Below are 12,740 nucleotides of genomic sequence, written 5' to 3'. Positions count from 1 at the left end.
AGAAGCAGAGACACAGGCAAAGGCAGAAGCAGGCTCCCTGCAGGGAGCCCAATGCGGGACTTGATCCCAGATCCCAGGATCATGACCTGAGCTGAAGGCAGATGCTCAACCACTGAGCCACCCAGGCGTCCCCTTAATTTGACTGTTAAATGGTAGGATTAATATCTATTTGTTTTCTGTTTGTTGCACTAGTTCTTTGTACCTTTTTTTCCTCTCATCTTTTTCTTCCCTGGTTTAATTTTATTTTTAAAGAGTTATTTATTTTACATTTTATTTTTAAAGAGAGAAAAAGGGAGAGGGAGAGAGAGTCCTCCATTGGATGCTTAACCAACTGCACCACCGAGGCACCCCATGCCTCCTGTGGTTTTATTTTATTTATTTATTTATTTATTTATTTATTTATTTATTATTTATTATTTATTTATTTATTTATTTATTTATTTATTTATTTTTTAACACTTCACGAATTTGCATGTCATCCTTGCACAGGGGCCATGCTAATCTTCCCTGTATCATTCCAATTTTTTAGTATATGTGCTGCCGAAGCGAGCACCCTCCTGTGGTTTTAAATGAGCATTGTATAGGATTCCATTTTCTAACCTCTAAGTGTATCAATGTTCTACTTTTCAAGAACTGTTAGTGACTATCCTAAAATTTATAATATACATTTATAACTAACACAATCTACTCTCAACACTCTATTGATTCATGGATAATACAGGTTCTTTGTGGGTAGTGCAGGTACCATATAATAGAGTACTCCCAGTTCCTTTGTGCTATTCCTTATAACATTGCTTTTATTCACTTCACTTTTCCATACGCTATAATCACCCAATTCACTATTACCATTATTATTTTAAACAAAGAGTTACTTATTTGCTTGATTCAGAATAAGAAATATAAGGGTGCCTGGCTGGCTCTATCAGTAAAACATGCAACCCTTGATCTCAGAGTTGTGAGTTTGAGCCCCACATTGGGGCTTTTTTTCTTAAAAATAAGAAATCTTAAAAAAAAAAAAAAAAAGGAAGATAAAGGGGCACCTGGGTGGCTCAGTTGGTTAGTGTCTGACTCTTGATTTCAGTTCAGGTCATGATCTCAGCATCATGAGATAGAGCCCCGTGTTAGGCTCAGTGAGGAGTCTGCTTAGGATGCTCTCCCTCTCCCCCTACTCCCACTTGCATGAACACTCTCTCTAAAAAAATAAAAATTTAATTTTTAAAAAGTAATAACTTGGGACTCCTGGGTTGCTCAGCTGTTGAGCGTTTGCCTTTGGTTCAGGGTGTGACCCCGGGGTCCCAGGATTGAGTCTGACATCGGGCTTCTTGCATGGAGCCTGCTTCTCCCTCTGCCTGTGTCTCTGTCTCTCTCTGTGTGTCTTTCATGAGTAAATAAATAAAATCTTAAAAGAAAAAAAAGAATTTCATTTTTATTTAAATAAATTAAATAAATAAATAAATAAAAACTTACTTAAAAAAGAGTAAAAAATGTACAAGGTCATATTTTACATTAATTTGTTCCATTTATGATGCTCTTTCTTTTTGTACATCCAACTTCTTGACCTGTATAATTTTTCCTCTTCCTGTGTAACTTCTTTTAACATTTCTGGAAAGTCAAGCATTCTGGTGAGAAATTCCCTCAGTTTTTGTTTGTCTGAGAAAGTCTTTATTTCTCCTTCACTTTTGCAGAATGATTTTACTGGGTATATAGAATTCTAAGTTAGTGAGTTTTTCTTTCAATACTTTTTTCTTCAAGATTTTATTTATTTGAAAGAGAGCAGTAGAGAGACAGCAAGCGTGGGAGGGCGGCAGAAGGAGAGGTAGAGAAGCAGACTCCTCACTCAACAGGGAACCCAACATGGGGCTCAATTCCTGAAATCATGATCTGAACCAAAGGCAGATGTTTAACCGACTGAGCCACCCAGACGCCCCTTCTTTCAACACTTTAAATATTTCACTCCACTCTCTTCTTGCTCTCATGGATTCTGATGAGAAGGCCAAGTAATTCCTATCCTTATTCCTCTATAGGTAAGGCATTTCCCCCCCTGGATTCTTTGATGATTTCCTCTTGGTCTTTAATTTCCTGCAGTTTGAATATGATAAGCTTAGTTGTAGTTTTTAGTATTTATCCTGCTTGGTATTCTCTGAATCTTGGTGGTGAGCGTTCTCACCACCACCACCACAGATCTCAAATGGATCTGTCATTTGGTGTCATTAATTTTGGAAAATTCTTGGCTGTTATTACTTCAAATTATTTCTTTTGCTCTATTTTCACTTCCTTCTGCTACTCCAATTACATAGATACTGCACCTTTTGAAATTGTCCCACAATTTAGATATTCTATTCTGGGTTTTTGTTTGGTTTTCTTTTGCCCTTTCATTATTTTTTCTCTGCATTTCAGTTTGGGAAGGTTTTTCTTTTTTTAAGATTTTACTTATTTATTCATGAGAGACAGAGAGAGAGAGAGACAGACAGAGGCAGAGACCCAGGCAGAGGGAGAAGCAGGCTCCATGCAGGGAGCCCAACATGGGACTCGATCCCGGGTCTCCAGGATCCCCCCCTGGACTGAAGGTGGCACTAAACCGCTGAGCCACCCAGGCTGCCCGTTTTTTGTTGTTGTTGTTTTTTTAAGATTTTATTTATTTACTCATGAGAGACAGACACAGAGAGAGGCAGAGACAGGCAGAGGGAGAAGCAGGCTCCATGCAGGGAGCCCGATGTGGGACTCAATCCCGGGACCCCAGGATCACACCCTGGGCCAAAGGCAGACGCCCAACCGCTATGCCTCCCAAGTGTCCCTCATTCTTTGAAACTCAAAAATCTGTACTATGTTTGAATCTGGTTCTGATGCTTGGTTTGCCTCTTCAGACTCTGGGGGTTTTTTTGCCTTGAAACTTAATATGACTTACAAATTTTTGTTGAGGGCCAGACTTCATGTATCGGGTAATAGGAGAGAAGTATGTGTTCAGTGTGTGGGTTGGTGTTGACCTGGCTAGCAGCTGGACTACTTTCCTGTTTGCTGGAGCTGTAGGTGTCAGAGGCTTTCCCTGCCTCTCATGTCCTTGTTTTTGTCTCCCCTGTTGTCCTTGAGATTCCCTGAAAACTCCTTAAATAGAATCTGCACCTTTGCAGCTCTTTCGACTGTAATCCACTGTTGCTATTCTGTAGCCCTGTTGACATGGTAAAGGAGTGAGAAGATTTTCTGTAATCCTATACTAAACCTCAGTCTTTTAGGTCTGTGTCCCTAGGCTATGACTTTCACAAGTGTCTCTGTATTTTTCCTCTTAGATGTGACAGGAAGGCTAAAGGGGCCTGGCTTTGGGTAATTTGTCCCCCCCCCCCCCCCCCCCCCCGTCCCCCCAGAGTCAGAGAAATATAAATAATAGGAGAACTCTCGTGCATAATTCAAAATTATTCATATTCAAAATTACTTTTCCCCTCCCCCTGCTGGAAACACAAGTGTTACTTCTTGGTTCTTCATAATGAGAACCCAGTGGGGTTTCTAGAAGTAAAATCTACTAGAATGTGGAGGCCTGGCTCAGAGCACAGCCTCAGGAGTTTCCTGCCCCGCTGTAGCCCACACCCAGCCCCTAGCAATGGGTCAGGTACAGTGTTGGTCTTCCTCCCAGGTTATGGCTCTGGTGGCTTCTGTCCCAGGTAAGCTGATCTCATCTGTGATTCTGTGTGCTCTTCTCCAGATTCTGAGCTCAGTTTGTGCCACAGCCTGAATTCTCTAGTAGCTCCAAGAAAACCCATTCAAGTCCTTCATTTTCAGTTTGTTCAGGTTTTTTTCTTATAAGGACATGAGTGACAACTTCCAGACTCTTTATATATTGGAACTGAAACTGGGGCACCTGGGTGGCTCAGTGGTTGAGCATCTGCCTTTGGCTTAGGTTGTGATCCTGGGGTCCTGCTTCTCCCTCTGCCCGTGTCTCTGTCTCTCTCTCTGTCTCTCATGAATAAATTTAAAAAAAAATTTTTTTTTTTTAGATTTTATTTATTTATTCATGAGAGACACACAGAGAGAGGCAGAGACACAGGCAGAGGGAGAAGCAGGCTCCCTGAAGGGAGCCCAATGCGGGACTTGATCCCAGGACCTCGGGATCACTCCCTGGGCTGAAGGCAGACACTTAACCGCTGAGCCACCCAGGTGTCCCCGATTTTTAAAATCTTAAACACACATACACACACACACAAAAACTGAAACTGGAAGTTCCCCAGTATGTATTTTTTCATGATCATAATTATATTAAATATTTTCTATTTATAAATTATAATAACATTGGTTTAATTATATTAAAACATATACATAATTATAAACAGTCCCTGTTGGGGCACCTGAATGGCTCAGTGGGTTTCACCTCCGACTCTTAATTTTGGCTCAGGTGGTGGGATCAAGCCCTGTGCTGGGCTCTGTGCTCAGTGTGGAGTCGGCTTGTGCCTCCCCACCCCCTCAAATAAATAAAAATAAAAAATAGTCCCTCTTAGAAGAAATGTCATGATTCTAGTGCTTCTCAGTCACCATTGTATTAATCCTAAACCTCTTTTTTTTTTTTTAAAGACATTTTATTTTATTTTTGATAGTCACAGAGAGAGAGAGAGAGGCAGAGACACAGGCAGAGGGAGAAGCAGGCTCCATGCACCGGGAGCCCGACGTGGGATTCGATCCCGGGTCTCCAGGATCGCGCCCTGGGCCAAAGGCAGGCACCAAACCGCTGCGCCACCCAGGGATCCCAATCCTAAACCTCTTAACATGACTTGTTAATAGTTTGCTGTTATTTCTGTGTATATTTCCATATCTCTATGCACACAAAGATATGCATAGACACACACACATACACACACACACACATTTTTAATCTGGATATAATATGTGTATACTACACTGCAACTTTTTTCCATGCAATGCTCTATACTTCTTTTTTCTTTAAAAGCCAAATTTATTTCAAATAAGGTTTATATTCAACAGACAAAACTATATTTTTTGAAATTTCATCTATTATTCATAATCACTGATTTTATCCAATAAAAATGTTTTAAGGGGCACCTGGCTTGCTCAGTCAGAGGAGTTCACGACTCTTGATATCAGGGTTGTAAGGTTCTAGCCTCATGTGGGGTGTAGAGATTACTTAAATAAAACTTTTTTTAAAAAATGCATTAATTTGGGCAGCCCAGGTGGCTCAGTGGTTTAGTGCTGCCTTGGGCCCAGGGCATGATCCTGGAGACCCGGGGTTGAGTCCCACGTCGGGCTCCCTGCATGGAGCCTGCTTCTCCCTCTGCCTGGGTCTCTGCCTCTCTCTCTCTCTCTCTGAGTGTGTCTCTCATGAATAAATAAATAAAATTTTTTTAAAATGCATTAATTTGGGTTGCCCGGGTGGCTCAGCGATTTAGTGCCTGCCTTCAGCTCAGGGCGTGATCCCAGAGTCCCGGGATCGAGTCCCATGTCGGGTTCCCTGCGTGGAGCCTGCTTCTCCTCTGCCTGTGTCTCTGCCTCTCTCTGTCTTTCTGTGTCTCTCATAAATAAATAAAATCTTTAAAAAGAGAAGCATGCTTGGAATTACAAGGACAGTTGGTTACCTCCTCTCTCGTTTTCCATCATTTATTTGTTCAACAAATATTTGCTGGGCACTTTGTGAAGCTCTAGGCTCCGTTCCAAGTGCTCTTACCCTTTGGATAAAGCTAGCAAACAGTTGCCTGAAGAAAGTGGGCAGGTGGCCCAAGGAGAGCAGCACCTGAGTTCAGAACACCACCGTGGGTGGGAGTGGGGAGGAGGGGAAGGGAGCACTGCCTAGGAGAAAAACACGCTTAACCTGTTCCACCTAAAGGACAACCCTTTCTAATTTGGTGATTGTGGGGTTCCCCAGCCTGCCTGCTGGCTCCTCGCCGACACTTCTTTTAGCGAGGCACGCTGGAAGGTGGGCTCTGTTTACACAGAAGTAGCTTGCTCTCCCCACAGGAAGAGGTCCCCTGGAGCCCCAGAACATTGCTACTTAAGAGACCTGCCCACGGTGGCCTAGGCTCACCCCCAGGGGCCTTCCCTCCTACATCTGAATGAAAGAGCCCACTAGACAGGAAGAAAGGTGGCAGCAGCATGGAAGGGAAGGATAAGAATGAACACATAGAATCATGGACCCCACAGGACACATAAATAACTCTAGAAACAGAAGAGAATTTCAAATTGGCCCAATTAGTATACTCAGAGGGTAGTGCATCAATCAAACAAACAGTCTGCAAGGAAAGGGGATTGATTGGACAACGGGAAGAGTGATTGCCAAAGTAATGTAATGGATTGGAAAAATGATAAAATGGACAAGTGGAAGGCCGGGTAATTGGGAGGACAAAGTAGAGAAAGCCTCTCAGATAAGAAATCAGACAGCTGATGGAGACTATGTCTGTGTAAAGAAGGAGAACAAAGACTATAGAGTAGAGAAATAAATCCTGGAACGTTTCCTCTAACTCAAGAAAAATGCCACTCACTAAGTGTCAAGCAGGACTAATTGGAAAGGCCCACTCACTCTCATGAGATTTCAGAACCAAAAATCTTCCCAAGAGGAGGGTGAAAAGCCATGTCCACTTGCAGGGTGTCCAAATCAGGCTGATTTCAGATTTCTCATCACCAAATGCTGGAGGATATTGCAGCAATGTCTCCAGAGTTCGAAGAGAGAAGTGTTAGAACCTAGAATTCTATATTTAGTCAAGGCATCAATCAAATGTGAAGGTAAAATGAAGATACCTACAGACATAAAGATATTCCCTGCATGGGAAATTTTTTGAAGAAATTCTCCAAAAAAATTTTTAAATCCAAAAGGAGCACCTGGCTGGCTCAGTCAGTAGGGCATGTGACTCTTGATCTTGGGGTCATGAGTTTAAGCCCCAAGTTGGGTGTAGAGATCGCTAAGAAATAGTAATGATAATAATTCAAAAAAGGAAGTTGATGTGGGAGTAGCAGTTAGAAACTAAAGTACAACACAGTTCATATTAGAAATAAAAGAGGAAATATGTGGAAGATTCTTCTTTGCCAAAATGTTAATGACAGAGAGTTACATCTTCCCTTTTTTTATTGGTCCCAATACGCTACTTGGTTCTGTAATAATATTTGCACATTCACAGCTTTTATGACACTACTTCTCTGGTGTTCCTTTAGGATTTATTCTTTCAATAAATGTTTATTGAGGGCACGTGGGTGGCTCATTCAGTTAAGCGTCTTCCTTCAGCTTGGGTCACGATCTCCCAGTCCCGGGATCGAGCCTCACGGCTGGCTCCCTGCTTAGCGGGGAGCCTGCTTCTCCCTCTGCCCTCTGCTCATGCTCTCCCTCAAATAAAAAAATAAAGTCTTTAAGTAAATAAATAAATGTTTATTGAGCCCCTATTAGCCAAGAACTTTGCCTGGCACTGGGAACATTCAGTGAACACAACAAAACTCCCTGCATGGGTTTACTCTCTTTCAAATGGGAAGACACACCTCTGGGGAGGTGGCCAAGCTCTGAATCAAGTGATCCATGAAGAGCAAATACAAAGCCTCCGAGGCAAAAAACACATGGCTTCCTGTAGCCAAGAGGAAATTCAACTTTATATTTAAGTGGATAAACAATGTATAAATATTTGTCTTGATAAAGCAAGATAATACTTCAAGAAAAATTGGGTGGTGATTAAAATAATTAATACATTAATTCACTCATTTTCATAGAGGGAAATCAGTAGACACAATGTGACATTTATTACTCAAGAAGTAGATGACTTCAGGGCCTCCAGGGTGGCTCAGATGGTTGAGCGTCTGCCTTGGGCTCAGGTCACAATCTCCAGGTCCTCGGATCCAGCCCCAAATCAGGCTTCCTGCTCGACGGGGGGAGCCTGCTTCTCCCTCTGCCTCTTCTCCAAACTCCCTGTCTGTGCTTTTTCTCTTTCTCTCAAATAAATAAAAAGTATATGACTTCATATAATATCTAAAGACGAAAAGATAGCCAGTAGGTGTAGAAGTAAAAGCCAACTGGGGGACTCCTGGGTTGCTCAGTGGTTTAGTGCCTGCCTTTGGCCCAGGTCGTGACCCTGGAGACCCAGGATCGAGTCCCACGTCGGGCTCCCTGCTTGGAGCCTGCTTCTCCCTCTCCCTGTGTGTCTGCCTCTCCCTGTGTGTCTCTCATGAATGAATAAATAAAATCTTAAAAAAAAAAAAAAAGCCAACCAAAACTGTTGGGAGTAAATGAGAAGAGTCAGTGTAATAAATTACTTATATACCTGGAAGAAGAAAATACACTGTAAAGTCAGGATACAAATAGGGAAGGATTTTATTTCATGTTCTAAGGATATTGAACTAGATAATGAAAACCAGAAACGAATAACAGTGGTTTTCTGTATGTGTATGTGGACCTGGGAATGAGGAAGGGGTGACTTTCATTTTTCATTTCCTACCCTTCTATTCTAGTTCTTTCTCTCTTTTCTTTCTTTTTACTTTGCCTGCAGAGCTATATTAAAAAAAAAAAAAAAAGCTTTAAAATAACATAGCACCCGTTTGTTTCCAAATGCATTTAGAGTAACTTACAGAAATATAAACAATAATGAGTGTAACCATGAGATGAATTTGAGAAGGAGGGAAAGTCATCATAGGGAGTTTGTAGCTTGGGTAATTGTTAGTATTTTAAATTATTTAAGATATATGTGACAGATTTTTCATGGCTTTGCCATTCTGAAATTAATGCTTTCTCGCATATTTCTCAAAAATTCTGCTAACTCGAACGGAAAATTCTCTTTGGAGATAATGATCCACTGGAGACAGCTGAGAGAATGAGCCAGATCATTCCGGCCGGAAGTCCTCCACCTACTCAAGGTGTCAGTTTCATTTGAAATCTGACCTGCTTTTTTTTTTTTTTTAATTTTATTTATTTATTCATGACAGACACACACACAGAGAGAGAGAGAGAGGCAGAGACACAGGCAGAGGGAGAAGCAGGCTCCATGCAGGGAGCCCGACGTGGGACTCGATCCTGGGTCTCCAGGATCACATCCTGGGCTGAAGGCGGGGCTAAACCGCTGGGCCACCGGGGCTGCCCCTGACCTGCTTTTCTAAATGTGATGTAGATGTTGGAAAAATGGATACTTTGTTGTGACCTATTGATAAAGGACTGGAAAATGAAGGTGGTAACCAAGATTTGAAACACTAATTTACTTTTTTAAATTAGTCAACATTTTGTGTATGGTTTATAAATTCCAGAAGATGATCGGGGTGCCTGGCTGGCTCAGCCTGGAGAGCCTGCGGCTCTTGATCTCCTGGTCATGAGTTCAACCCCCACGTTGGGTGTAGACATTACTTCCATAAATAAGCTTAAGATGTTTGAAAAATGAGAACTTCTACACTGAAAAGATTAAAATCTTTTCTTGGCATTTATGACATGCTAATGGGCCAGCAGAGGGGGATGTGGCTATCCAGCTGTTGGCAACTATGCTTTTTCAACTAGCAGTGAGAAGGATGCCATCAACAGGTCTTCAAGATCATGCAGACCATTTTTCAGATGAAGAAAATGGGACCTAGAGGAGCAAACTGATGTGAGCCAGAGTGAGCCCCCCCTCATCTCTGACTCCTAGTGCAGTGCCCTTTCCCCTGTACCTGAAAGGGACCATTCGGGCAGCTCAGCATTTAGAAAATGTGTGAGGGCCTTGTTGACTGCCACAATGATGGGCAGCATTACTGGCATTTTAATGCATGGAAACCAAAGGTCCAAAGACTTTTTCAGTAATGGGACATTCCTGCTTAATGAAGTCTTGTCACTCACCCACACAACTTTTTGTTGTTGTTAATCTCTGTGCCCAATGTGGGCTTGAGCTCATGACCCCGAGATCAAATGCCACACGCTCTACAGACTGAGCCAGGCACCCTAACCCCATACAACTTTCAAATGTCCTATTGAATGTGAGTACAATAATCCCCAAGGAAATCTAAAGATTCAGTGTAATTACTATGAAAATTCCAAATGATTGTTTTGTAAAATGGACATAGTGTACCTAAAATTCATAAAGAAATGCGAGACTTGGGCAGCCCAGGTGGTTCAGTGATTTAGCGCCTGCCTTTGGCCCAGGGCCTGGTCCTGGAGACCCAGGATCAAGTCCCGCGTCGGGCTCCCTCCATGGAGCCTGCTTCTCCCTCTGCCTATGTCTCTGCCTTTCTCTCTCTCTCTCTCTCTCTCTCTCTCTCTGTCTTTCATGAATAAATAAACAAAATTAAAAAAAAAAAAAAGAAATGCAAGAGACTCCAAATGGCCAATCTTTTGAAAAAGAAAAGAGAGAGAGAAAAAAAAAAAAGAAAGAAAAAGAAAAGAGGAAGGACTCCCACTTCAGATTTCAAAACCATCTACAAGGTTAATGCAAAATACCACATGAACAGTGTGGTACCGGAGTAAAGATGGACATATGGATCAATGAAATAGAATTGAGAGTCCAGAAATAAGTCCGTACCAAACATCTATGGCCAGTTGCTTTTTGGCAAGGTTCAAGCTCATTTAATAAGGAAAGAAGAATCTTCCATCAAATGATGTTGAGACAACTGAATATTGGCGAAGACTCCCCTTGACTTCACTCTGGCCAGGCCCCTCTTAATTCCTCTAGGCTTTGATCTTCTGTGTTCATCCTTGGGCCTGCATCGACCAGGTTAGAATCTTTCAATTCAGATTAGAAAGAACCCCCACGCTCAGTGTATATTCAAATTCCCCTTCCGCCACCCCCCCCCCCCAGTGATACATGATCAAGGCAGCCTGGCCCCCGCAAGAATCCCGTCAAGTCACTTTAGGCAGTCACCCCTCACCCTTTAGTCATTTCCTACCCACTGATACCCCCTACATCCTGTTCCATGGTTTTCACTCCCTACTCTTCCTTATTTATTTGGAGTTGAACCCTGTCTCTCTCTCCTATTGCAAAATCCCACTGCAGTTGTCTCCTGAAGAGCTTTTCTTATCATCTTTAACAAAGTGTTAGAATAATTTTTTAATTTTATTTTTTTTAAAGACTTTATTTATTTATTCATGAGAGACACAGAGAGAGAGGCAGAGACACAGGCAGAGGGAGAAGCAGGCTCCATGCAGGGAGCCCGATGTGGGACTCGACCCCAGGACCCTGGGAGCATGACCTGAGCCAAAGGCAGATGCTCAACTGCTAAGCCACCCAGGCATCCCTAGAATAAATTTTTTAAAAGTAGGCTCCATGCCCATCATTGAACCCAATGCAGGACTTGAACTCATGACCCTGAAATCAAGACCTGAGCTGAGACCTGAGTAGATGCTTAACTGACTGAGCCAACCAGGCACCCCTAGAATATATTTTTTATGTACTATTCACATGCAGAAGTATGAATTTGGATTCCTGCATGACACCATGTACAGAAATTAACTCAAAATGGATTAAAGATATAAATGTTAAGAGTTATAGCCAGAACATTCTTTTTTTTTTAAGATTTATCTATTTATTTATGATAGACATAGAGAGAGAGAGAGAGAGAGAGAGAGAGAGGCAGAGACACAGGAGGAGGGAGAAGCAGGCTCCATGCCGGGACCCCGACCCGGGACTCGATCTCGGGACTTGATCCAGGGACTCCAGGGTCGCACCCTGGGCCAAAGGCAGGCGCTAAACCACTGAGCCACCCAGGGATCCCCCAACCAGAACATTCTTAGAAGAAAGCATAGGTGTAGATCTTTATTACCTTGGATTAGACAACAGTTTCTTAGATATAATACTGAAAGCACAAGAATGAAAGAAAAAGTTAATGAAATGGATGAACACCAATATTTTAAAAAATTTAAAAAGATTAATGTATTTTAGAGAGTGAGTGTGTGCATGTGCACATGAGTGGAGGGGAATGGGCAGAGGGAGAGGAAGAGAGACAATCTTCGAGCAGACTCCCCTCTGAACATGGAACCTGATGGGGCTTGATCCCAGGACCCTGAGATCATGACCTGAGCAGAAATCAAGAGTCAGATGCCCAACAAACTGAGCTCCCACCGGGGCTGCCAAATTTTATTTTTATTTTTTATTTATTTTTAAGAGATTATTTATTCATGAGAGATAGAGAGAGAGGCAGAGATACAGACAGAGGGAGAAGCAGGCTCCTCACAGAGAGCCTGATGTGGGACTCGATCCCAGGACCCCAGGACCACGCCCTGAGCCAAAGGCAGTGCTCAACCACTGAGCCACCCAGGTGTCCTGCCCCCAAATTTTAAAACTTCTGTGCATCATAGGACACTCTCAAGAAAGTGAAAGAAGAACTTGCAGAATGGGAAAAAATATTTATAAATCATGTATCTGATAAGGGGCTAGTACCTAGAACTTATAAAGAACTCTTACAACCCAACAACAAAAAACAAGCCAATTTAAAAATGAGTAAAAGATTGGGGCACCTGGCTGGCTCAATCGGTGGAGATTGTGACTCTTGATCTTGGGGTTGTGAGTTTGAGCCTCATGTCGGGTATAGAGGTTACTTAAAAACAAAACTTTTTTTTTTAAATGGGCATAAGATTTAAGTAGATGTTTGTCCAAAAAAGTATAAATAGCCAATATGCACATGAAAGGATGCTCTACATCAGCAGCCATCAGAAAGTGCAGAACAAAACCACAATGTGATACCACCTTACACTCACTAAGAAGGCTGTGATTTAAAAAATGAATTGGGGTGTGTGGGTGGCTCACTCAGTTGAGTGTTTGACTCTTGATTTCGGCTCAGGTCATAATTTCGGGGTCATGAGATCAGGACCCACCCACATCGCA

General features: G+C 42.3%; 1 non-coding gene across 1 annotated transcript; it reads right to left on the bottom strand.

Annotated features, from left to right (window-relative positions):
* Positions 1-444: 444 nt before the first annotated feature.
* On the bottom strand, positions 445-553 carry LOC112925428 (U6 spliceosomal RNA). The gene has a single exon (XR_003236121.2). It is a non-coding gene; the product is annotated as a U6 spliceosomal RNA (small nuclear RNA).
* Positions 554-12,740: the final 12,187 nt, after the last annotated feature.

This window comes from Vulpes vulpes, chromosome 5 (assembly GCF_048418805.1).
Source record: "Vulpes vulpes isolate BD-2025 chromosome 5, VulVul3, whole genome shotgun sequence".
In the NCBI taxonomy this organism is placed as follows: domain Eukaryota; kingdom Metazoa; phylum Chordata; class Mammalia; order Carnivora; family Canidae; genus Vulpes; species Vulpes vulpes.
This window is presented reverse-complemented; position numbering and strand designations above follow the sequence as displayed.